This window comes from Papio anubis, chromosome 5, assembly GCF_008728515.1.
Source record: "Papio anubis isolate 15944 chromosome 5, Panubis1.0, whole genome shotgun sequence".
Classification (NCBI taxonomy): domain Eukaryota; kingdom Metazoa; phylum Chordata; class Mammalia; order Primates; family Cercopithecidae; genus Papio; species Papio anubis.
In genome coordinates, this window is record NC_044980.1 from 71,290,871 (window position 1) to 71,314,976 (window position 24,106).

The 24,106-nt window shown below is 39.7% G+C and overlaps 1 long non-coding RNA gene across 1 annotated transcript in view; it reads right to left on the reverse strand.

Annotated features, from left to right (window-relative positions):
- Positions 1-815: 815 nt before the first annotated feature.
- Positions 816-24,106, reverse strand: part of LOC116274920 — a 42,749-nt gene continuing 19,458 nt past the window's right edge. Inside the window, exon 3 of the long non-coding RNA XR_004183749.1 lies at positions 816-1,162. This is a non-coding gene — a long non-coding RNA (uncharacterized LOC116274920). The remainder of the gene's footprint in view (positions 1,163-24,106) is intronic.

Consider the following 24,106-nt stretch of genomic DNA (forward strand, 5'->3'; position numbering starts at 1 on the left):
TGCACAGCCTCTGACTAGTCTCCCTCTTTCTACCTTTCCTCCTAAAATTGAGACATGGGTGAAAGTGATAGCTTTGAATAAGAGGGAAGAAAGGAAGGATGAGTAAAAACATAGATGACTTTGCGAGTGTGAGCAGAAAATGGAGATGATTCACAGCTGTATTTTGTTGGTTAAACAGTACAAAGATCAGCTGTTGAACATGAGGGGGCTTGAGTTGGGTGGAGTTATAAATACAGTGACCACATCAACTATGATATTCCTTCTGCGCCCCATCCTGCAAAGATGTTTACTCTGTTCTTCAGACACACTGAATTCCTCTTTTTCATAGGCTTCTGAGAATGCTGTCCCATCTCCCTGGAACATCCTCCCCCTCTCCATCCTGGCTGACTTCTGGCTATTGCCTACTTGTCTATCCAAACTCAGTTTAGGTAGAACTGCTTCCAAGACTTTTCTCATTATCCTCTTGCTTGGCTTAGGTTCAGAAATTCTCCTTTGAGCTCCCATAGTACATGGCACAGTTTCCTAAGCCTTGTTTGTCCTGAAGTCCTCATGTGATTTTGTTAAGTCAGCAGAAGGAATAAAGCAGTAAAACCCTCTCCTATGGAATGGGATAGAGTTTTCCTGAGGGAGAGGTAAGTGGTGTTAGATTGAGAAGCTTGAAAAAAGTGCTATGAAGAAGCAGAAGTCAACATAGCCAAATCAAAAAGAGAAAGAGCGAGTCCATGGAGATAATTCACTGTAAACATCTAAGTCCAGGGAAGATTGTATTAGTCAGGGTACCAATAGGAAAGAGATTGTACTCTTAAACTAAGATAAAATCATTCAAAGGGGGTTTATTAGCAAGGAAGAAGTTGAGTTATAGAAGAACCACATGTAAATTGCAAGAACCTGAAGACTGAAGGGATAAGATGAGGGAGAGATGACTAGAACCTCGAAGAAGAGGAACATACCGGTTAGTCAAGTGAAACACTCAGTCCAAGACAAACTCCTAGAGAGGGAGCCGGGGAAAAGAATACTCTGACCTCACTTTCCTGTCTTCTTCCTTCTCTTGCTGGGACTCCTTGTTGGCCAAATCCTACAGGAAGCCAGAGGGCACATGAGTTAAATGATAGAGTCCAAAAAGATGATCTTCCTGAGGCAGAGGGCAGGGTAAAGAATGAATCTGGGGAGACAAATGGAAGCTAGTTCAGACAAAGGCCTATGCTAGAAAAATCAAACTTGTGCTAGTAAGACCTACTTTTCTGGTTGCCCCCATAGGTTTGCAGATTAGCAGAAGCAACTCTTTCAGAGGGGAGGAAAGGAGAAGACAATGAAAACCCAGTTTGCAAATAAATTAATGACCCAAGGACAAATAATAGGATTGCCGTATGGTATTGAGATGCGAGTTGAAATAAAATGCTTTATTCTATGTGATGGAGGAACTAGAGGTCCTATGGCATGTTGAGTTCCTCAGCAAAAAGACTGAGAATTCTGTGTTTGTTATGGAGTGCCTTGTGATCAACCACCATGGAAGGGAGGGGGAGGAAGCAGGATTAGGCAGCGGGAGAAGTTGAGTTACATTGCAGGACCAATGGCAGACTCAGCCAGACAGACTCAGACTCCTGTATCAGGAACTTTGGAGTAAAAACCACCTGTAAAAGTTGTCCTGCATGGGGCAGAAATGGCCAAGTATCTATACCCCACCTTGATCAGTCACTGGATGTGATCCTTCCTGGGAAGGGCAGGACCTTGGGCATGGTAGCTCTCTGCAGCTGAAGCAATCTTTCAATGGCTGACTGCTCGAGCCTTTTTGCTGACTGTGCTCCCAGGAGCAGGAGTAACAACCCATTTCTTGAAGGGGGATCTGGGTGGTACATCTCTGGGTCTACCTGAAATCCTTAAGCCTAGGACCCATTTTATGTGTGGTAAGAAGCCCTCTAAATATGTGGCAGAGAATTCTGACAAGTCTGTGTGGTAGACAAACCAGAGTTCCCTTAGAAGAGCTACGTGGAAAGTGACAGGCTCAAAAGCAGAGTTTGTAGGAACAGTTAAAGGAAGTAGGTACGTCTGGAGGAGATAAGGTATTGGGTAATGTAATAATTGTATGTCTTTCAATATTTTAAAAGGTTTTCAAGTAGAAAAGGGATTAGGCTTTTTCTGCATGGCTACAGTAGGGAGAATCAGGACAAGTAAATGGGAATTTGAGAGAGGAAGAGATAAGATAGATTCAGAGCTTTCTAATCATCATAGCAGGAGTGGCTTGTCTTGACAAACAGCGAATCCCCTGGCACTTGAAGTCTGTGGTCATGAGCTGGGCATGGGGGGTGATATGAGGGAGGAAGTAATCACAGGGAGACAATCGCAAACATCACAAGGACAGTTAGACAATATAATGTTTGAGGCTACTTAGGGGACTCTAAGATTAATTCTTACCCTAATAAAAATAACCACGATAGTCATCATAGTCCCAGAAGAGAAAATTAAATCTGGCTTATGGTAAGTTAAATCCAGTGAAAGTACAAAAATTTTGTCATTGCTTTAACATTCGCTTTTTTTTCCCCTGTCCTCTTTCATTTTCAGAAATGAATTTGTATGAAGCAAATCTATAAAGGAGAGCAGTAGAGGTGAAAATATCATGGAAAAGGCAAGCGCTTTGACTAGTAAACTCATCGAGTTGAGACAAGTGTGAAAACTCATTACAACCTGAATTTCTCACGCATCTCAGTTTCTCCTCCCTTTTAAACTTCCTAATAGAAAAAGTTGAATTCACGTTATTGGCACCACCACTATTTGCCCTCACTTCCATCAAAAAAAGAAAAAATAAATTAGAGGTAGCTCCTTTTCCACGTTTATTTTAACGTAGAATGTTGTGATCCCTCAGGATTTATTTTATGGCTTCTCAAAAGACCAAATCTTGGAAATCTCATTCTTAAACCCATGGGAAATATATCTATTTCTACTCTGCGCAGGTGAATTGAGAGGGAATGGGGTTTTATTTAACACTTGTTAAAGTCTGTAGATTATGTATTGAAGGCATTGCAGAAAAGAATAAGTACTGCAATGAAGTCCATTTTGTTTCATATTTGAAGATAATATTGCAGACCATGATATAACTCATCCATTAATAAAACTGAAAAAATAATGAGTTAGTAATTCCATCAGCTTTTATCAGTGCCCTATTTTCTCCAATACAATATTTTTGCTAATTACTTATAGGCAGAGAAAATCTTTTTCTTAATCTCTAAATCTCTAACATATCATGAGTAAAATAACAGGGGTTCACTGAGCACCTCCTTTGTGCCAGTTACCTTACACACCTTATTTTCTCTTATTAGCAAATCCCTTTTTATTTGCAGATGAAGAATCTGATGCTTAGAGAGTTTTAGTTACAACTTTTCTGAGGTCACATAACAAATAAGTGGCAGGGTCTGCATTCCACATCTGGCTTCTGTTACCCCATCCAGCGCTCTTACCTACCATTTTATACTTCCTACAAAGCATAATGTGGCAGGGATTGGTTTTGCCTACCAAATACTCATTCTCTCCTTCTTCCTTATAACAGAATCCTGAATTTTAGCTGAGTATGTTCTCAGCAGAGGCTGTTTTTCAGCCTGTCTTGCAGCTAAGGATGTGCCTGTGATTAGGTAGTATGTAAAACATGTAATGTGTAAATGGAAATGCTTTGTGAAATTTTTCCCTTCCAACCTCACCCTCACTTCATGAAATGTAGAGTGATGCCTGTAGCTTTAGCAGCCATCTTGCCCCTTCAGATGACCTTGAGGATGGATGGCAAGGCTGGAGATGAAAGCACATCCTGAGGTTCCCTGGGGACACTATGGAGATGGCATGTCAATTCCTTTCCACCCACTTCCAGACTTCTTTTGCATGAGTGAGAAATAAACTTCCACTCTTTGAAGCCAGCTAAATTTACTCCTGTTATACATGGCATATCATGCTCAGTATCTTTTCATGGAATTGAATTTGATTACTACTACCTGATACTCCCTAGTGCCTCTTCTCCAGTCTCCTTCCTTTAAAACCTAGCTTAAATTTCAATTTCTCTACAAAGCTTTCTCTGACCACCAATTTCGCTATGGTGAATTTCAAATAAGTTACCAGGTTTCACAATGATCTCTTTTTTAAAAAGCCTTTTATTATGAAAAATTCCAAACATACACAAACATAAAATAATATAATGAAACATGTCTGACAAAGAATGTTTCTCTATGAGTCACAAAGGTTGACTTGACTTCATGGGTTGGGCTCCCATCCTCACTCTTCCATGTGCGTCTTTCCGCAGTGCTGAGCTCAGATTAAGAGTGGGCCTCCTCCTGGCACGGTGGTTCATGCCTTTAATTCCAGCACTTTGGGAGGCTGAGGCAGGCAGATAATGAGGTCAGGAGATCAAGACCATCCTGGCCAACATGGTGAAACCCTGTCTCTACTGAAAATACAAAAAATTTGCCAGTCGTGGTGGCATGCACCTATAGTCCCAGCTACTCAGGAGGCTGAGGCAGAATTGCTTCAACCCGGGAGGCAAAGGCTGCGGTGAGCTGAGATCACACCACTGCACTCCAACCTGGGTGACAGAGCAACACTCCGTCTCAAAAAATAAATAAATAAATAAGGGGGGGGGCTCCTACAAATAGCCAATTTTTAAATTTTTGGGAATTTTTCTATTATTTTATATATCACAATATATATGCAAATAATTTATATTATCTATCTTAATGATACAAAAAATGTTAGATTAGGTAGGACATTATGAAAGTTGGCTCTCGTAAGCCCAACTGGGCGTGGACCAGTTTGAAGGTTTGAGGTGTGAGAGTGACTCTTTTGGAAAATGCTCGTGTTGGTGACTAGATAGAGATAGGGTGATGTCAAGAGACAAACAGGGATTAAAGTCAAAAGAACTACTTTCACGTCCTAACTCGACCACTTTACTTTCCTGGGCCTTCACCTCCTCACTGATAAGATGAGAGACTTGGACTTCTCTGTGATTTATTTCATGATTCATGTTTGAATTTTGGACACTGCCAACCAGAGAAAAACTTCAGAGATCCCAGTTCCACGAATTCAACATTTATAAACCTGTGCCAGTCACTTGATCTCATTTGTAAAACAGAAGTTTCAGCCTAACTAATTTCTATTGTGGTTTTCAGATTTTACATTGTATGGTTCTACCTAGTTTTCTGTATATTAATGTTATTTTATGATTACAGTCAAGAAAAGATAACTGGCTTTTAATACTGCTGTAGAGAACTCTAGTGAGGTGTTTCCTTCCCCTTCTTGTTGTCAGAACCTTTTCATATACCACCACCATCTTTTGTTAGTCTAAAGCTAAATTAACCATTAGGACCTACGTGAGATGAAGAGAATTGGTAAAATATTTTAGATGATGCCTAAGACACAGGAACTGACCTTGATGCTGGGGAAATGCTTCTGAGCCTGATAGACCCAGTCCTTATTTTCATGGATGTAGGAGTCCTGAAGTTGTTTCCACACAGTTTCCCTCAACGTCAGGTTAAACTCATACGTTTTTGCTTATAGTGATGGGGTTTTGCTACGTTGCCAAGGCTGGACTTGAACTCCTGAGCTCAAGCAATCCTCTTGCCTCAGCCTCCTAAGTAGCTGAGACTACCAGTATATGCCACCACATCTGGCTTAAACTCACATGTTTTTAAAAAGATAACCAGTCTGTGGAATTATCTCATGGACAAAATTCAGGAGATAATGTAACTAACATGAAGTATACTAGGTATTAACTCTTAACTTAAAACAATCGTTTTGTGTATTTTAATAGGCCAAAGGTTCTCATATTTTTAAGTGCAGAAGAATAATCTGGGGACTTTAAAATGCTGAATCCTGGGCTCAAGATCTAGAAAGTCTGACTCAGTTGGTCTGAGAGGTCTTTGTTTTTAGCAAATACTCCAAAACATTCTAATGTTGATGTTACGTATTTCAAAACTCTCTTAGAAACTCCCTTAGAAACTGATTAATCTTTTTCTTATGGTCTTAGTCTTTGGTTAAATAATTGAATTTGATTAAATTTTTGAAAAATTTAAATCATATCTACAAATCATATCTATAACTAACTATACAATATCTTTTCATTGCTAACTTAAAACAGTGCCTCCTTTCTTTTTTTTAAATTGAGATAGAGTCTCACTCTGTCACCCAGGCTGAGTGCAGTGGTGCGATCATGGCTCACTGCAGCCTCGAGATCTTGGGTTCAAGCAATCCTCCCACCCCAACTCCCGTGAATAGCTGGGACTACAGGCACACACTACCACGCCCAGCTGATTTTTTATTTTTTGTAGAGATGGGATCTCCCTATGTTGCCCAGGTTGTTCTTGAATCCTTGGATTCAAGGAATTCTCCTGCTTTGGCCTCCCAAACTACTGGGATTATAGGCGTGATACACCCAGCCAAATAATGCCCTCTTAATCTGAAGCACTGTGGGGTGGTATTCCCAGATCAGCCCCGGCTTGGAATCACCTCAAACAAATAGTAACTCTCATCACTGCATATTCTATACAAATTTTTAAAATTTTATTTTGAATGGACAATATATTTACCTGATTTAAAAACAAAATTAAAAGATATATATTAATATCAGAAATAACGCATCCACTTTTTGCCCTTTTGTCTAATAATTCTCATAGTTTTTTGTGCATCCTGTAAAGGTTCCTTTATGTTTGTCTTGTACAAAAGCTAAAACTGGATACAAACTCTTCTGCACCTTGTTTTATTTTTATTTTTTAAGTTAATATATCTTGAAAATCTTGATCAGTGCATAGAAATTGTTCTCTTGATTTTAAGGGCATCCAGTATTCCATTGTGTGGATGTGTCATAGTTTATTTAAGCAGTCCTGTATTGATGAATGCGTTGGTTGTTCCAATGTGGTTTTGCTGTTATAAATTATGCGACAAGGAATAGCCTTTTGGAGCTGGGCATGGTGGCTCATGCCTGTAATCCCAGCACTTTGGGAGGCCGAGGTGGGTGGATCACAGGAGGTCAGGAATTTGAGACCAGCTTGGCTAACATGGTAAAACCCTGTCTCTACTAAAAATACAAAAATGAGCTGGGCATGGTGGTGTACTCCTGTAATCCCAGCTACTCAGGAGGCTGAGGCAGGAGAATTGCTTGAACCCAGGAGGCAGAGGTTTCAGTGAGCCGAGATTATGCCACTTCACTCCAGCCTGGATGACAGAGCAAGAAAACATCTCAAAAAAAAAAAAAAAAAAAGAAAGAAAAAGAAATAGCCTTTTGGTTAAACAGATTTACCATGTGACCCCAAAATTCTTCTCCTGGGCATACACTCAAGAAAATTGAGAACATGTTCTCACAAAGCTTGTGCACAAATGTTCACAAATTAGCATTGTTCACAGTAGTCACAAAGTGGAATCAATTTAAATGTTCATTAGCTGATGAGTAGATAAACAAAAAGTGGTATATCTATACAATTGAATATCAATCAGCCATAAAAAGAATGAAGTATTGACATATCTTACAATGCAGATGAGCCTTGAAAACATTACGGTAGGTGAAATAAGCCAGACATAAAAGGCTACATATTGTATAATTTCATTTGTATGGAATGTCCAGAATAGGCAAATCCATAGAGATGGAAAGTAAATTAGTGGTTCCTTAGGATTAGGGGTGGGAATTATGAAATGTTCTGAAATTAGATAGTGGTGATGGCTTCATAACCTTGTGAATATACTATAAATCACTGAATTGTATACTTTAAAATGGTGAATTCTGTGGCATGTGAATTGTTTTCAATTTTTTTGAAAACACTGTGTATGTTATTTTATAGAAGCACAGGCATTTTTTAGGATAAAACTCTATAAGTGCGATTGCTGGATCAAAGGTCTTATGTTTTAATATGTAATTTTGATAGATTTTGCTGAATTTTCCCACAGACTGGGTACCAATTTATGTCATTAACAAGTATGAGAGGACTTGTTTCCCAACAGCCTTGCCAGTAGCATGCATTGTCAAACTTTCAGAATTTTGTCAAACTGATAGATTAAAAAATCTGTTTTGTTGTTGTTGTTGTTTGTGTGTTTTGTGTTCCAAGATGGCCAAATAGGAACAGCTCTGATCTGCAGCTCCCAGTGTGATGGACGCAGAAGATGGGTAGTTTCTGCATTTCCAACTGAGGTGCCTGGTTCATGTCACTGGGACTGGTTGGACAGTGGGTACAGCCCACATAGGGAAAGCTGAAGCAGAGCGAGGCGTCGCCTCACCCAGGAAGTGCAAGGGGTCAGGGATTTCCCTCTCCTAGACAAGGGAAGCCATGACAGACTGTACCTGGAAAAATGGGACACTTACGCCCAAATACTGCACTTTTCCCATGGTCTTAGCAACTGGCAGGTCCCATGCCCATGCAGCCTTGCTCACTGCTAGCGCAGCAGTCTGAGATTGACCTGCAATGCTACAGCCTGGTGGGGGGAGGGGTGTTCACCATTGCTGAAGCTTGAGTAAGTGAACAAAGCAGCAGAGAAGTTCAAACTGGGTGGAGCCCAATGCTGCTCAGCAAGGCCTACTGCCTTTATAGACTCCACCTCTGTGGGCAGGGCATAGCTGAACAAAAGGCAACAGAAACTTCTGCAGACTTAAACGTCCCTGTCTGACAGCTCTGAAGAGAGCAGTGGTTCTCCCAGCTCAGTGTTTGAGCTCTGAGAACGGACAGACTGCCTCCTCAAGTGGGTCCCTGACCCCCATGTAGTCTAACAGGGACACACCTCCCAGTAGGGACCAACAGACACCTCATACAGGCAGGTGCCCCACTGGGACAAAGCTCCCAGAGGAAGGATCGGGCAACAATATTTGCTGTTCTGTAATATTTACTGTTCTGCAGCCTCCACTGGTGAGACCCAGGCAAACAGGGTCTGGAGTGGATATCCAGCAAACTTCAACAGACCTGTAGCTGAGGGACCTGACTGTTAGAAGGAAAACTAACAAACAGAAAGGAATAACATCAACATCAACAAAAAGGACATCCACATCAAAACCCCATCTGTAGGTCACCAACATCAAAGACCAAAGGTAGATAAAACCACAAAGATGGGGAGAAACCAGAGCAGAAAAGCTGAAAATTCGAAAAACCAGCTCGCCTCTTCTCCTCCAAAGGATTGCAGCTCCTCACCAACAGTGGAACAAAGCTGGACAGAGAATGACTTTGATGAGTTGACAGAAGTAGGCTTCAGAAGATCGGTATTAACAAACTTCTCTGAGCTAAAGGAGCATGTTCTAACCCATCACAAGGAAGGTAAAAACCTTGAAAAAAGGTTAGATGAATGGCTAAGTAGAATAAACAGGGTAAAGAAGAGTTTAAATGACCTGATGGGGCTAAAAACCACGGCACAAGAACTTTGTGACACATGCGCAAGCTCCAATAGCCAGTTCAATCAAGTGGAAGGAAGGATATCAGTGATTAAAGATCAAATTAATGAAATAAAGTGAGCAGATAAGTTTAGAGAAAAGAGAGTAAAAATAAATGAACAAAGCCTCCAAGAAATATGGGACTATGTGAAGAGACCAAATCTACATCTGACTGGTGTACCTGAAAGTGATGGGGAAAATGGAACCAAATTGGAAAACACTATGCAGGATATTCTCCAGGAGAACTTCCCCAACCTAGCAAGGAAGGCCAACATTCAAATTCAGGAAATACAGAGACCGCCACAAAGATACTCCTTGAGAAGAGCAACCCCAAGACACATAATTGTCAGATTCACCAAGGTTGAAATGAAGGAAAAAATGTTAAGGGCAGTCAGAGAGAAAAGTTGGGTTACCCACAAAGGGAGGCCCATCAGACTAACAGCAGATCTCTCACAGAAACTCTACAAGCCAAAAGAGAGTATAGGCCAATATTCAACATTCTTAAAGGAAACAATTTTCAACCCAGAATTTCATATTCAGCCAAACTAAGCTTCGTAAGTGAAGGAGAAATAAAATCCTTTACAGACAAGCAAATGCTGAGAGATTTTGTCACCACCAGGCCTGCCCTACAAGAGCTCTTGAAGGAAGCACTAAACATGAAAAGAAACAACTGGTACAGCCACTGCAAAAACATCCCAAATTGTAAAAACCATCGATGCTATGAAGAAACTGCATCAAGTAACCTGCAAAATAACCAGCTAACATCATAATGACAGGATCAAATTCACACATAACAATATTAACATTAAATGTAAATGAGCTAAATGCCCCAATTAAAAGACACAGACTGGCAAATTGGATAAAGAGTCAAGACCCATCAGTGTGCTGAGACCCATCTCATGTGCAGAGACACACATAGGCTCAAAATAAAGGGATGGAGGAAGATCTACCAAGCAAATGGAAAGGAAAAAAAAAAAAGGAGGGGTTGCAATCGCAATCCTAGTCTCTGATAAAACAGACTTTAAACCGAAAGAGACGAAGAAGGCCATTATATAATGATAAAGGGATCAATTCAACAAGAAGAGCTAATTATCCTAAATATATATGCACCCAATACAGGAGCACCCAGATTCATAAAGCAAGTCCTTAGAGACCTACAAAGAGACTTAGACTCCCACACAATAATAATGGGAGACTTTAACACCCCACTGTCACTATTAGACAGATCAACGAGACAGAAGATTAACAAGGATATCCAGGAATTGAACTCAGCTCTGCACCAAGCAGACCTGATAGACATCTACAGAACTCATCACCCCATATCAACAAAATATACATTTTTCTCACGACCACATCGTACTTATTCTAAAATTGACCACATAATTGGAAGTAAAGCACTTCTCAGCAAATGTAAAAAACAGAAATCACAACAAACGGTCTCTCAGACCACAGGGCAATCAAATTAGAACTCAGGATTAAGAAACTCACTCAAAACTGCTCAACTACATGGAAACTGAACAACTTGCTCCTGAATGACTACTGGGTACATAACGAAATGAAGGCTGAAATAAATATGTTCTTTGAAACCAATGAGAACAAAGATACAACATACCAGAATCTCTGGGACACATTCAAAGCAGTGTGTAGAGGGAAATTTATAGCACTAAATGCCCCCAAGAGAAAGCAGGAAAGATCTAAAGTCGACACCCTAACATCACAATTAAAAGAACTAGAGAAGCAAGAGCAAACACATTCAAAAGCTAGCATAAGGCAAGAAATAACTAAGATCAGAGCAAAACTGAAGGAGATAGAGACACAGAAAACCCTCCAAAAAAATAAATGAATCCAGGAGCTGGTTTTTTGAAAAGATTAACAAAATTGATAGACCACTAGCAAGACTAATAAAGAAGAAAAGAGAGAAGAATCAAATAGATGCAACGCAAAATGATAAAGGGGATATCACCACCGATCCCACAGAAATACAAACTACCATTAGAGAATACTATAAATACCTCTACACAAATAAACTACAAAATCTAGAAGAAATGGATAAATTCCTGGACACATACACACTCCCAAGACTAAACCAGGAAGAAGTTGAATCTCCGAATAGACCAATAACAGGCTATGAAATTGAGGCAATAATTAATAGGCTAATAACCGAATAAAGACCAGGACCAGTTGCATTCACTGCCGAATTCTACGAGAGGTACGAGGAGGAGCTGGTACCATTCCTTCTGAAACTATTCCAATCAATAGAAGAAGAAGGACTCCTCTCTAACTCATTTCATGAGGCTAGCATCATTCTGATGCCAAAGCCTGGCAGAGACACACACAAAAAAGAGAGAATTTTAGACCAATATCCCTGATGAACATCGATGCAAAAATCCTCAATAAAATACTGGCAAACTGAATCCAGATGCACATCAAAAAGGTTATCCACCATGATCAAGTTGGGTTCATCCCTGGAAGGCAAGGCTGGTTCGTCATACGCAAATCAACAAACATGATCTATCATATAAACAGAACCAATGGCAAAAACCACACGATTATCTCAATAGATGAATTCAACAACCCTTCATGCTAAAAACTCTCAATAAACTAGGTATTGATGGAACGCATCTCAAAATAATAAGAGCTGTTTGTGACAAACCCACAGCGAATATCATACTGAATGAGCAAATACTGGAAGCATTCCCTTTGAAAACTGGCACGAGACAAGGATGTCCTCTCTCACCACTCCTATTCAACATAGTGTTGGAAGTTCTGGCCAGGCCAATCAGGCAAGAGAAAGAAATAAAGAGTGTTCAATTAGGAAAAGAGGAAGTCAAATTGTTGCTGTTTACAGATGATATGATTGTATATTTAGAAAACCCCATCGTCTCAGCCCCAAATCTCCTGAAGTTGATAAGCAACTTCAGCAAAGTCTCAGGATACAAAATCAATGTGCAAAAATCACAAGCATTCCTACACAAAAATAACAGAGAGACAAATCATGAGTGAACTCCCATTCACAACTGCTACAAAAAGAGAATAAAATACCTAGGAATCCAACTTACAAGGGATGTGAAGGACCTCTTCAAAGAGAACTACAAACCACTGCTCAAGGAAATAAAAGAGGACACAAACAAATAGAAGAACATTGCATGCTCATGGATAAGAAGAATCAATATCATGAAAATGGCCATACTGCCCAAGGTAATTTATAGATTCAATGCCATCCTCATCAAGCTACCAATGACCTTCTTCATAGAATTGGAAAAACTACTGTAAAGTTCATATGCAACCAAAAAAGAGCCCGCGTTGCCAAGACAATCCTAAGCCAAAAGAACAAAGTTGGAGGAATCACACTACCTGACTTCAAACTGTACTACAAGGCTACAGTAACCAAAACAGCATGGTACTGGTACCAAAACAGAGATATAGACCAATGGAACAGAACAGATTCCTCAGAAATAACACCGCACATCTACAACCATCTGATCTTTGACAAACCTGACAAAAACAAGAAATGGGGAAAGGATTCCCTATTTAATAAATGGTGCTGGGAAAATTGGCTAGCCATAAGTAGAAAGCTGAAACTGGATCCCTTCCTTACAACTTCTACAAAAATTAATTCAAGATGGATTAAAGACTTCAATGTCAGACCTAAAATTATAAAAACCCTAGAAGAAAACCTAGGCAATACCATTCAGGACATAGGCATTGGCAAGGACTTCATGACTAAAACACCAAAAGCAATGGCAACAAAAGCCAAAATTGACAAATAGGCTCTAATTAAACTAAAGAGCTTCCACACAGCAAAAGAAACTACCATCAGAGTGAACAGGCAACTTACAGAATGGGAGAAAATTTTTGCAATCTACCCATCTGACAAAGGGCTAATATCCAAAATCTACAAAGAAGTTAAACAAATTTGTAAGAAAAAAAAAACAACCCCATCAAAAAGTGGGCAAAGGATATGAGCAGACACTTCTCAAAAAAAGACATTTATGCAGCCAACAGACACATGGAAAAATGCTTATCATCACTGGTCATCAGAGAAATGCAAATCAAAACCACAATGAGATACCATCCAATGCCAGTTAGAATGGCGATCATTCAAAAGTCAGGAAACAACAGATGCTGGAGAGGATGTGGAGAAATAGAATGCTTTTACACTGTTGGTGGGAGTGTAAATTAGTTCAACCATTGTGGAAGATAGTGTGGTGATTCCTCAAGGATCTAGAACGAGAAATACCAGTTGACCCAGTGATCCCATTACTGGGTATATACCCAAAGGATTATAAATGATGCTACTATAAAGACATATGCACACGTATGTTTATTGCAGCACTATTCACAATATCAAAGACTTGGAACACACCCAAATGTCTGTCGATGATAGACTGGATTAAGAAAATGTGGCACATATACACCATAGAATACTATGCAGCCATAAAAAAGGATGAGTTCATGTCCTTTGCAGGGACATGGATGAAGCTGGAAACCATCATTCTCAGCAAACTATCAGAAGGACAGAAAACCAAACACCACATGTTCTTACTCATAGGTGGGAATTGAACAATGAGAACACATGGACACAGGGAGGGAAACATCACACACCGGGGCCTGTCGGGGGTCGAGGGCTGGGGGAGGGATAGCATTAGGAGAAATACCTAATGTAAATGACGAGTTGATGGCTTCAGCAAACCACCACGGCACACGTGTACCTATGTAAGAAACCTGCATGTTGTGCACATGTACCCTAGAACTTAAAGTGTAAATAAATAAACAAAACAAAACAAAAAAATGGTATCTGGGTATAATTTTAATTTGCTGCTGTCTCATTATGGGTGAAATTGAGTTTTTTTCTTTTTGCGTATTTCCTACAAAACAAATTTAATTCATTGGAAATGCTTGTTTTTAGTGCCATGTTTTGTTACATAGGAATCTGCAATTTTTATGCCAGGGAGGAGTTTGCTGCTTCCGGGCCTCTCAGTCAACCCCAATTTCAGTTCTACCCTACAGTTTAGTATATAATTATTCAAATTAGAGATGATTCTCTTTGGCAACAAATTGAACCTCTGCAGAAAATGAACCAACTGCCATAAAAGGAAAATAAAAGCTGACATTTCAGCCTTTGAATTTGAGCTTTTGAAAACCAAACAAAAGGTTGCAACCTGTCCAAATTACTGATTACACAATAGTCTCTGAATCCTGACATTTGATTTTTTCCCACCCCCAGGGTTAAGTTAATGAGTTGTAGCTCTTTCTTCTTGTAAGACAAATAGACCTTATAAACACCAGTCATTCCCTAAATACATTTATTTGCATAGCTCTTTCCATCAGTGAAGATTATTCCTCCATTAGTATGATAACTTGGATCACAAACATGCCCATTTTCAGGGTAGAAAAGCAGATTCTGATAAGAACTCCAAGTTGAGATTAATTGCAAGGCTGCCTGCCAAGAACACGTGGCTAGTCTGATTTTCAGTAGCAATACTTTAGACCCTACAATTTCAAAGCAAATGTTTTAAGTCTAGTCTCTTAGGTATTCCCAACTAAATTTATTTTTTAGCAGATACATAACTCAATAGTTTACTTGTGCTTCACACCCAGTGGTTCTCTTAACAGCATTTTTCCTCCCCAGATCTGAGCTCTTGTCTCTTGAGTCTTAGAGAAGCTGTTGAAGAGCTTAGAAACAACTGAATCAGAACTGGAATGATAATGACAGCTAAGATTTCTGAAGAACTTGCTGTGTGCCACGCTCTGTTCTAGAACTTTCAGTTATGTTAAGTCTTTACCTTTTACAACAGCATATGTGACGTAGGTTATAATTATTCCCCTTTATACCGAGGAAGAAACCAAAGCACCTTGCCTGAGGTCACCCAGTTGGTAACAGGGTTCAGATTTCAACCTAGAAAGTCTGATTCTACTGCCTATGTTCCTAACTGCTACTCTATATTAAACCTCCGGGGCAATCTGATTAAATACCCATTTCATAAACAAACTGCCTGAGGCCCAGAGAAGTTAAGTGCTCTCTGTTCCTGGTATAATATTATATAAGGGAGAATGGGACAATAATCTTCCTCTGTCAAACTTTACATGGATTATGAATTAGCCCAGGCTGGCTGAGTTCAGAGAAATGACAATATAATTGGTTTTGGAAGCCATATATCTAGGCTTGTCCAATTTAATAAATAAAAATATAGGACACACAATTAAATTTGAATTTCAGATAATTAATGAATAATTCATTAGTATAAATATGTTCCATGCAATATTTGGGACAAATTTATGCTAAGAAATTATTCATTGTTTATCTGAAATTCAAATTTAATGAGGCGCCTTGTATTTTATCTAGTGACCCTATGTATACTAAAAGGTAAAATGTTAAATGTGTGTCTTAAGGGTACTTTTATTTCTTATTTTATCCATTTCTGTATCATTTGAATTATTTATACTTTACCAAGAGTCTCAAAAACCTTTCCTGAAACCTCTAGCCAACCTCGGCTTATACCCATGGCTGAACCAGTCTTTTTTTTTTTTTTTTTTGAGGTGGAGTCTGGCTCTGTCACCAGACTGGAGTGCAGTGGCGCAATCTAGGCTCACTGCAACCTCCATCTCCCAGGTTCAGGTGATTCTTCTGCCTCAGTCTCCTGAGTAACTGGGATTACACACACATGCCATCATGCCCGCTAATCTTTATATTTTTAATAGAGATGGGGTTTCACCATGTTGGCCAGGCTGGTCTTGAACTCCTGACCTCAAGTGATCCACCTACCTCAGCTTCCCAAAGTGGTGGGATTACAGGTATGAGCCATGGCGCCTGGCCTGAACCAGTCTTTGACAATGTCAAATTACCATAACTTGCTGGATTTTTATCAGAGGAGCAAATACTTGCAAAAAAAAAAACCAAAAAAAAAAAAAAACAAAAAACTGGGCTCTGTTTATAATAATAAATATTAAAGCTAACAATTATTATATACCAGGTATTATGAGAACTTTAGACAGGATAACTAATTTAATTCTCAAAATAACCCTGGGAGGTAGGTACTATTATTACACCATTTTATAGACGACAAAACCTGAATAACAGTGAGATTGACTAAATTACCCAAAACAATTTATAATCTATTTGGTGCTACTGTTGAATATGGTCCTACTAACCACATGTGGCAATTTCAATGAAAATGAAATAAAGTTTAGTTCCTCAATTACAGGCTGCCGAGACCAGCTAGGTTGGGGAGACCCTAACCCAGTGGTGGTACAGGAATTAAAGGCACACACATAGAAATATAGAGGTGTGGAGTGGGAAATCGGGGGTGTCACAGCCTTCAGAGCTGAGAGCCTCGAACAGAGATTTACCCCTGTATTTATTAACAGCAAGCCAGTGATAAGCATTGTTTCTATAGATTATAGATTAACTAAAAGTATTCCTTATAGGAAACAGAGGGATGGGCCAAAATAAAGGATGGGTTTGGCTAGTTATCTGCAGCAGGAGCATGTCCTTAAGGCATAGATCGTTCTATTGTTTGTGGTTTAAGAACGCCTTTTTTTTTTTTTTTTTTGGAGACGGAGTCTCGCTCTGTCGCCCAGGCTGGAGTGCAGTGGCCGGATCTCAGCTCACTGCAAGCTCCGCCTCCCGGGTTTACGCCATTCTCCTGCCTCAGCCTCCCGAGTAGCTGGGACTACAGGCGCCCGCCACCTCGCCCGGCTAGTTTTTTTTGCATTTTCTAGTAGAGACGGGGTTTCACTGTGTTAGTCAGGATGGTCTCGATCTCCTGACCTCGTGATCCGCCCCTCTCGGCCTCCCAAAGTGCTGGGATTACAGGCTTGAGCCACTGCGCCCAGCCAAGAACGCCTTTAAGCGGTTTTCTGCCCTGGGTGGGCCAGGTGTTCCTTGCCCTCATTCTGGTAGACCCACAACCTTCCAGCATGGATGTCATGGCCATCACGAACATGTCACAGTGCTGCAGAGATTTTGTTTATGGCCGGCTTTGGGGCCAGTTTATGGCCAGATTTCAGGGGGTGTTCCCAACACAGGCCATATTTCAAGTGCTCAGTGGCCACATGTGGCTAGGGATTACCATATTTGAACAGTGCAAATAAAATGGTTCCAGCATTGCAGGCTGGAGTACTACCTCAAAGTAGAAGAGTAACGGAAGCAGGGTAAAGAAAGACTTCTACTATTTATATACTTTTGTATTTCAATATTTTATATAATTAAGATGCATTCATACATAACTAGTTAAGAAAATATGTACACCATTTATTACTATTATATCATCATTTTTGAGACAGAGTCTCGCTCTGTCACCCAGCCTGGAGTGCAATGGTGTGGTTGCAATGGTGTGATTCTCACAAAATCAGAGAATTCCTATACATATGCAATTCGTTGGGTCCTGAGCCCCTTTGAGACTGGCCCTTGAGCTGACCAACTGTTCCTAACCCACTCCACCCCCGATGTCTGCCCTGGAGCTCACCCTGGGGGGAATTTCCCAAAAATCACTCCTAACAAAAATACCTAACATTCAAAATCAGTGAACAGCTTTCAAGTGGAGGTAATTCTCTTGCGAACAAAGTTGTATTTGAATCTAGTCTTCCCAGTTGCCTGAACACTCCCAGATAAAGCACCAAGCGAGGCGACAAGCCGCTGCCAAGACTCACAGTTGCCCCATAAATGGTAACAACCAAAACATGCTGACTCATCTTGACTACAACATAATTTCGTAAAATATCATCTTTCCACACAACAAAGTTTCACAATTAGAAGAGAGGTGGGACTGTTTTAGCATACAAATCCTATGTCTGTTTTTTCACTTAATAGCATGTGAAATACTTACCCCATTATGGTGACAATAGCTCTTAGAGAAGCACAGCATGTAGCAGTAAAGATCTTTCTGAGGTGGTTTTCTTGAGGTTTAGGGGTTAAAAAACTATCACTTGTTAAAAGGTACATATGGGATTTCCAGATGTAAATCATTTGTAAATTTATCTCAAGGGGTATTAGGAAATGAATAATGAAATCAGCACATACTATGTGCCTGGGAGGAAAACTTCGGGACAATAATTATCAAGATTATAATGAAAATCAAGTGGTAATTAGCCTCACTGGTTAAACTAATTAAGTGAGCAAAAAACACTTTTAGAAAATAAAATTTCAGATGTTTGATATTAAAGCATTTGTACTACAATTTCAGTATAGCTTTGAGAACGTGTAAGTGCAATTTAGAGAATCGTTCTCCATGTAATGGAGTGGTGGAAGCAGCAATAAACGATGTAAAAAGCACATTAAAGGCTACATGAATTCACAAGTCCATACTTTGTTTTAGTACGTCATCAGTGCTTTTGTTTAATGTCATATTTGAGTCTTCATTAGAGTGTTGCTCCTTTTGAATTCGCGTGACTAAATATTACAGAGGTTTAGGCTGGTGTTAGCCCAGAATATTTTTGACTGCCAAGTCATTGAAAACTATGCTATTTATCATTACCGCCAATGCAAGGGGGGAAAAGTGCTGTATATTGTAATTATTTTGCACTTTAACAACCAAACTTTTCTTTTTTTTTTTTTTTTTTTGAGATGGAGTCTGGCTCCCAGGCTGGAGTGCAGTGGCCGGATCTCAGCTCACTGCAAGCTCCGCCTCCCGGGTTGCCGCCATTCTCCTGCCTCAGCCTCCCGAGTAGCTGGGACTACAGGTGCCCGCCACCTCGCCCAGCTAGTTTTTTTGTATTTTTTAGTAGAGACGGGGTTTCACCGTGTTCGCCAGGATGGTCTCGATCTCCTGACCTCGTGACCCGCCCGTCTCAGCCTCCCAAAGTGCTGGGATTACAGGCTTGAGCCACCGCGCCCGGCCAACAACCAAACTTTTCTAATGAAGACTCTATATCCATCCATCTACTATACATCCATTAATTTATTTGCTCATTTATCAATTTCCTGGATGCCCACCTTTTCTTTGCATGGCAGTGTCCTGGAAGCTAGGGTTACAAGTAGCTTACAGTCTGGTTGAAGGAGTCATATTTGTAAATAGGTAAGTGCCATTAATTGTTATGGCTTCTGCATTAGGAGTACCTACAGGAGCTGGCGGGACCCAGGGCAGTAGCCATGAATGGAGGAATGATTGAGCATGGGGAGGAAGGTCTACAGAGGAGGAAATGCTGGAGCTTTGTCCCTTTGTCTCCTTTATTCATTCTGTTCCCGCTTCCTACAACACCCTTCTCTCACTTCTTCTTTGGGCTAAACCTTGTTCAAAACTTTAAAAAGTGGTGTATAGCCTGCAACCCCTGCACTTTGGGAAGCTGAGGTGGGCAGATCACTTGAGGTCAGGAGTTCAAGACCAGCCTGGCCAACATGGTGAAACCCTGTCTCTACTAAAAATACAAAAATTAGCAGGGCGTGATGGCAGGTGCCTATAATCCCAGCTACTCAGAGGCTGAGGCAGGAGAATCACTTGAACCCAGGAGGCAGAGGTTGCAGTGAGCCGAGATCATACCATTGCACTCCAGCCTGGGTGACAGAGCAAGACTCCGTCTCAAAAATAATAATAATAATAATAATAATAATAATAATAAATGATGTACATATTTTGTTAACCAGTTACATATGAATGCATCTTAATTATGTAAAATATTGAAATACAGAAGTACATAAATAGTAGAAGTCTTTCTTTACCCTGTTCCTGCTGTTTTTCTACTTTGAGGTAGTACTTTTAGCCCTTTGTATGTATGCAGAACTTTTTCTGTACATCTACCTGTGCTCATATGTATGCCTTTGTGTATTCATGTATGTATATTCAAATTAATTTTATACAAACCATAAAATAATACTGTTTTCAATTTTTTATTTCACTTAACAGTTTATCGTAGGGATAGTTTCATTACAGTTCTTCTATATCAAAATCCAGGAGTTGGAAATATCATTTTTTTTTGGCCGATTCCCTGTGGATAAAAATTTAGAATTTTCTCCCAAATTTGCACTCTTATAAATACTGAAATGAACATCTACAGACATATTTATGTACATGTGTATAGCCAAGTGGAATTATTAAATAAAATTATGATAAATACTGTCACACTGTCTTCCAAAACCCATGTAGCGATATGTACTTCCACCAATTTGGTAGAAGAGTACCTGTTTCTCTACACTTTTCCCTGGTGAGAATGTTGTCAGTTGTTGAACATTTTGATGGTCAGATAGTGGAAAATTTATTGTTTTAGTTTCTACTTCCCTTACTTCTGGTGACATGAAACATCCTTCATATATTCCTTTGAAACTATCTTTTTTTTTTTTTAAGGGTCTTACTGTGTTGCCCAGGCTGGAGTGCAGTGGCATGATCTTGGCTCACTGCAACCTCCACCTCCTGGGTTCAAGTGATTCTCCTGCTTCAGTCTCCCAAGTAGCTGGGATTACAGGTGTGTGCCACCACACCTGGCTAATTTTTGTATTTTTATTAGAGATGGGGTTTCACCATGTTGGTCAGCCTGGTCTCGTACTCCTGACCCTGAGGTGATCTGCCTGCCTCTGGCTCCCAAAGGGCTGGGATTACAGGCATAAGCCACCACGCCCAGCCTAAAACTAAACTTAAAATATGAATTAGTGGTCGGCAGAGGGAAAAGTATAAGCAAAGACCTAGATCTGTTCATTGCACAGTGCCAGAGTGTTATAGGGGGACTGAAATTACTTAGTATAGGGGATGAGAGGGCGATTTCAAGACTAATGGGGCTTAGAGAAATAGATAGGTGTCCCATAATAAAGAACTTACTGTGCCAGTTGCTTGGACTTTATCCTGTAGATAATGGGATTCAAGGATTTTAAAACAAGGCTGCAAAAAGGCCAGATTAGCTTTTGAAAAACTTAATCTCTCAACTGTGAGAGAGCACAGAGACTGGGCAAGAAGAGAGCACATTTGCAAGAACAGCAGTTCACTGAAGGAGGGCAGTGGTACTGGGTGTGTGTTTAAGGAGGAGGCTATGAAAGAGGGGAGGGAGACAGAAGCCACAGCACCACTTGTAGATTGTGAGGAGTGGAGGGTAGAAAGCCAATCTGAGAGTCGGTTTTCCGTCTAGACAGTATTGGAGTGGATGGTTTTCCAGGAATCTCTCACTCTAGCAAAGAATGTTACACAGAGGTTGCATTTAAACTAGTTATGTTTAATTTTAATGAGGTTTCTACAGAGATGGATATTTAAAAGAAAATCAGAAAAAAGTGCACATTTACTTAAGAGAAAGATAACTAGTTAAAAAGAGCTAGAAATAAGGCCGGGCGCAGTGGCTTACGCCTATAATCCCAGCACTTTGGGGGGCCAAGGAGGGTGGATCACAAGGTCAGGAGTTTGAAACCAGCCTGGCCAACATGGTGAAACCCCTCTCTACTAAAAAAATTAGCCAGGTGTGGTGGCACGTGCCTGTAATCCCAGCTACTCGGGAGGCTGAGGCAGGAGAATTGCTTGAACCCAGAAAGTGGAGGTTGTGGTGAGTGGAGATCATGCCATTGTACTCCAGCCTAGGTGACAGAGCAAGACTCTGTCTCAAAAAAAAAAAAAAGCTAGAAATAAATGAATCTACAAGGAAAAAATAATGGAAAAATGAGAAAAGAGAAAGATTTTTATTTTTTTATTTATTTTATTAATTTTTTGAGACAGAGTCTTGCCCTGTCACCTAGGCTGGAGTGCAATGGCATGATCTCAGCTCACTGCAACCTCTGCCTCCCAGGTTCAAGCAATTCTCTTGCCTCAGCCTCCTGAGTAGCTGGGATTACAGGCACATGCCATCATGCCCGGCTAATTTTTTTTAATCCTTAGTAGAGACAGGGTTTCACCACGTTGGCCAGGCTAGTCTCGAACTGCTGACCTTGTGATCTGCCCATCTTGGCCTCCCAAAGTGCTGGGATTACAGTCATGAACCACCTTGCCCATGCTGAGAAAGATTTTTTAATGAGTAAAGAAAGAAAAAAGAGTAGAGGAGAATATTTTAAAAACTGAGGGTTTTTTTCTATTTATGTATTTATATTTCCTTTTGCATACATTCATATTACGTTTTGGAAATAATATATTGACAATACAGAATGTTAATTCACAGAAGACAGTAGATCCTGAACTATGTTTGATAAAGATCTCAAAGTGTCCACTGCTCATAACAGTACTGTTCTTGAATAACAGCACACCTATCTTGAGAACCTGAATTTCACCATGCAGCATGCTCTTAACCTCCTAATGTTACTTAATCTAGAAAGAAATCATTATGTCTATTTTATAGAATAGAGTCCTGAGGCTTGAAAATGGTTACTTGTACATATTACACGTTACATATTTGATTCTGTTAGTCGTTTATTATTCATCCTTTCTTTGATTGCTGGGTAATTTTCGTGAGTGTTCTGAAATCCCCTAACTTCGTCCTAACTGGACCAAGTGCGCCCTCCTTAGAGTTTTTTTCTTAGACACAGCAATTATTGCTGCTATTTAAGTCTGCCTATGCTAATCTTTAGACAAATAATGATTTATCCTTGTCCATGGTACTTTTTATGCATGTCTGTAAAAAATAGTTTTGGTTGAAACATTCTATGAAAAAACATGCTTTACTATTAATATGTTCATAAAGCTGCCATGGAATAAATAAATATTAACATGGAAAGCGTAATAGAGATGTTGTATATTTGTATTATTTTACTTTATAATTTTTATTATTAGAAAGTTAGAAAATACAGAAAAGCACAAAGAAAAATAATAATTGCCATGTGCCTGTAGTCCCAGCTATTCAGGAAGAAGAGGCAGGAGGCTCACTTGAGCCAAGGAATTTCAGGCTGTAGTGTGCCGTGGCAAAGCTTGTGATTAGCCACGGCACTCCAGCCTGGGCAACATAGTGAGACCCTGTCTCAAAAATCATCAACATCATAACCATTATCATCCGTATTCACACCATCTAAAATAAACCACTATTATTATATTGGCATATTTTTCACATTTTCAAAAGAAAAATTAGTTTATTGTCTGACTTACAGGAATTCAAAAAACAAAATTGCACAAAAATAAAAGTTTGAAAATCCCCTCAAATCTACCACCCAGAAATGACCATGATTAGCTTTAGAATAATATACATTAGCTTTATATTGTGTATATCTACACATTCTTCTAAGCATACATACAGATAGAAAGAATACCTGTATAAGCATGGGGTCATGCCATTTATATAAACATCTTAAAATTAAACTTACTTGAATTTAATAGAAGAGAAATTGAAGGAATGGTTGAACTTCAAATAAATATTCCTCTATCACCGCAAGATACATTATTTCCTGAAGAATTCTAAATACTCCAAAATATGAAAAGACTGCATTGTTGCACTTTTTATAAAGCGACGTTTTGATTGTATATATCATCAATGACTCCTTACTTTGAAAGATGAGAGCATTAACATCCTCACACTCCTACTCATCTCTCCATCTCCTTCCTCCCCTAGTTCAAAACATTTACCTGTTATTTTTATCTTCATAAATCTCATTATTTTTTGCAGGCACAGCTAACGTATTGAAAAATCCTCTGTCTACAACCTCTGCATTCGCAATTATTTTTATAGGGATGTAGTTAGTCCTGAAAAGTCCCTCTCCTCACTGTCAACTACTAACCTAAAACTGCCACCACAACCCAGTGTTGGCTGCTCAGGACTTTCTTCCCCTGCCCCTGTCTCTCTAATAAGGCCCATGAGAAAGGTAAATGGAAAAATACCTAGAGGATGAGCAACTCCATAATTTCA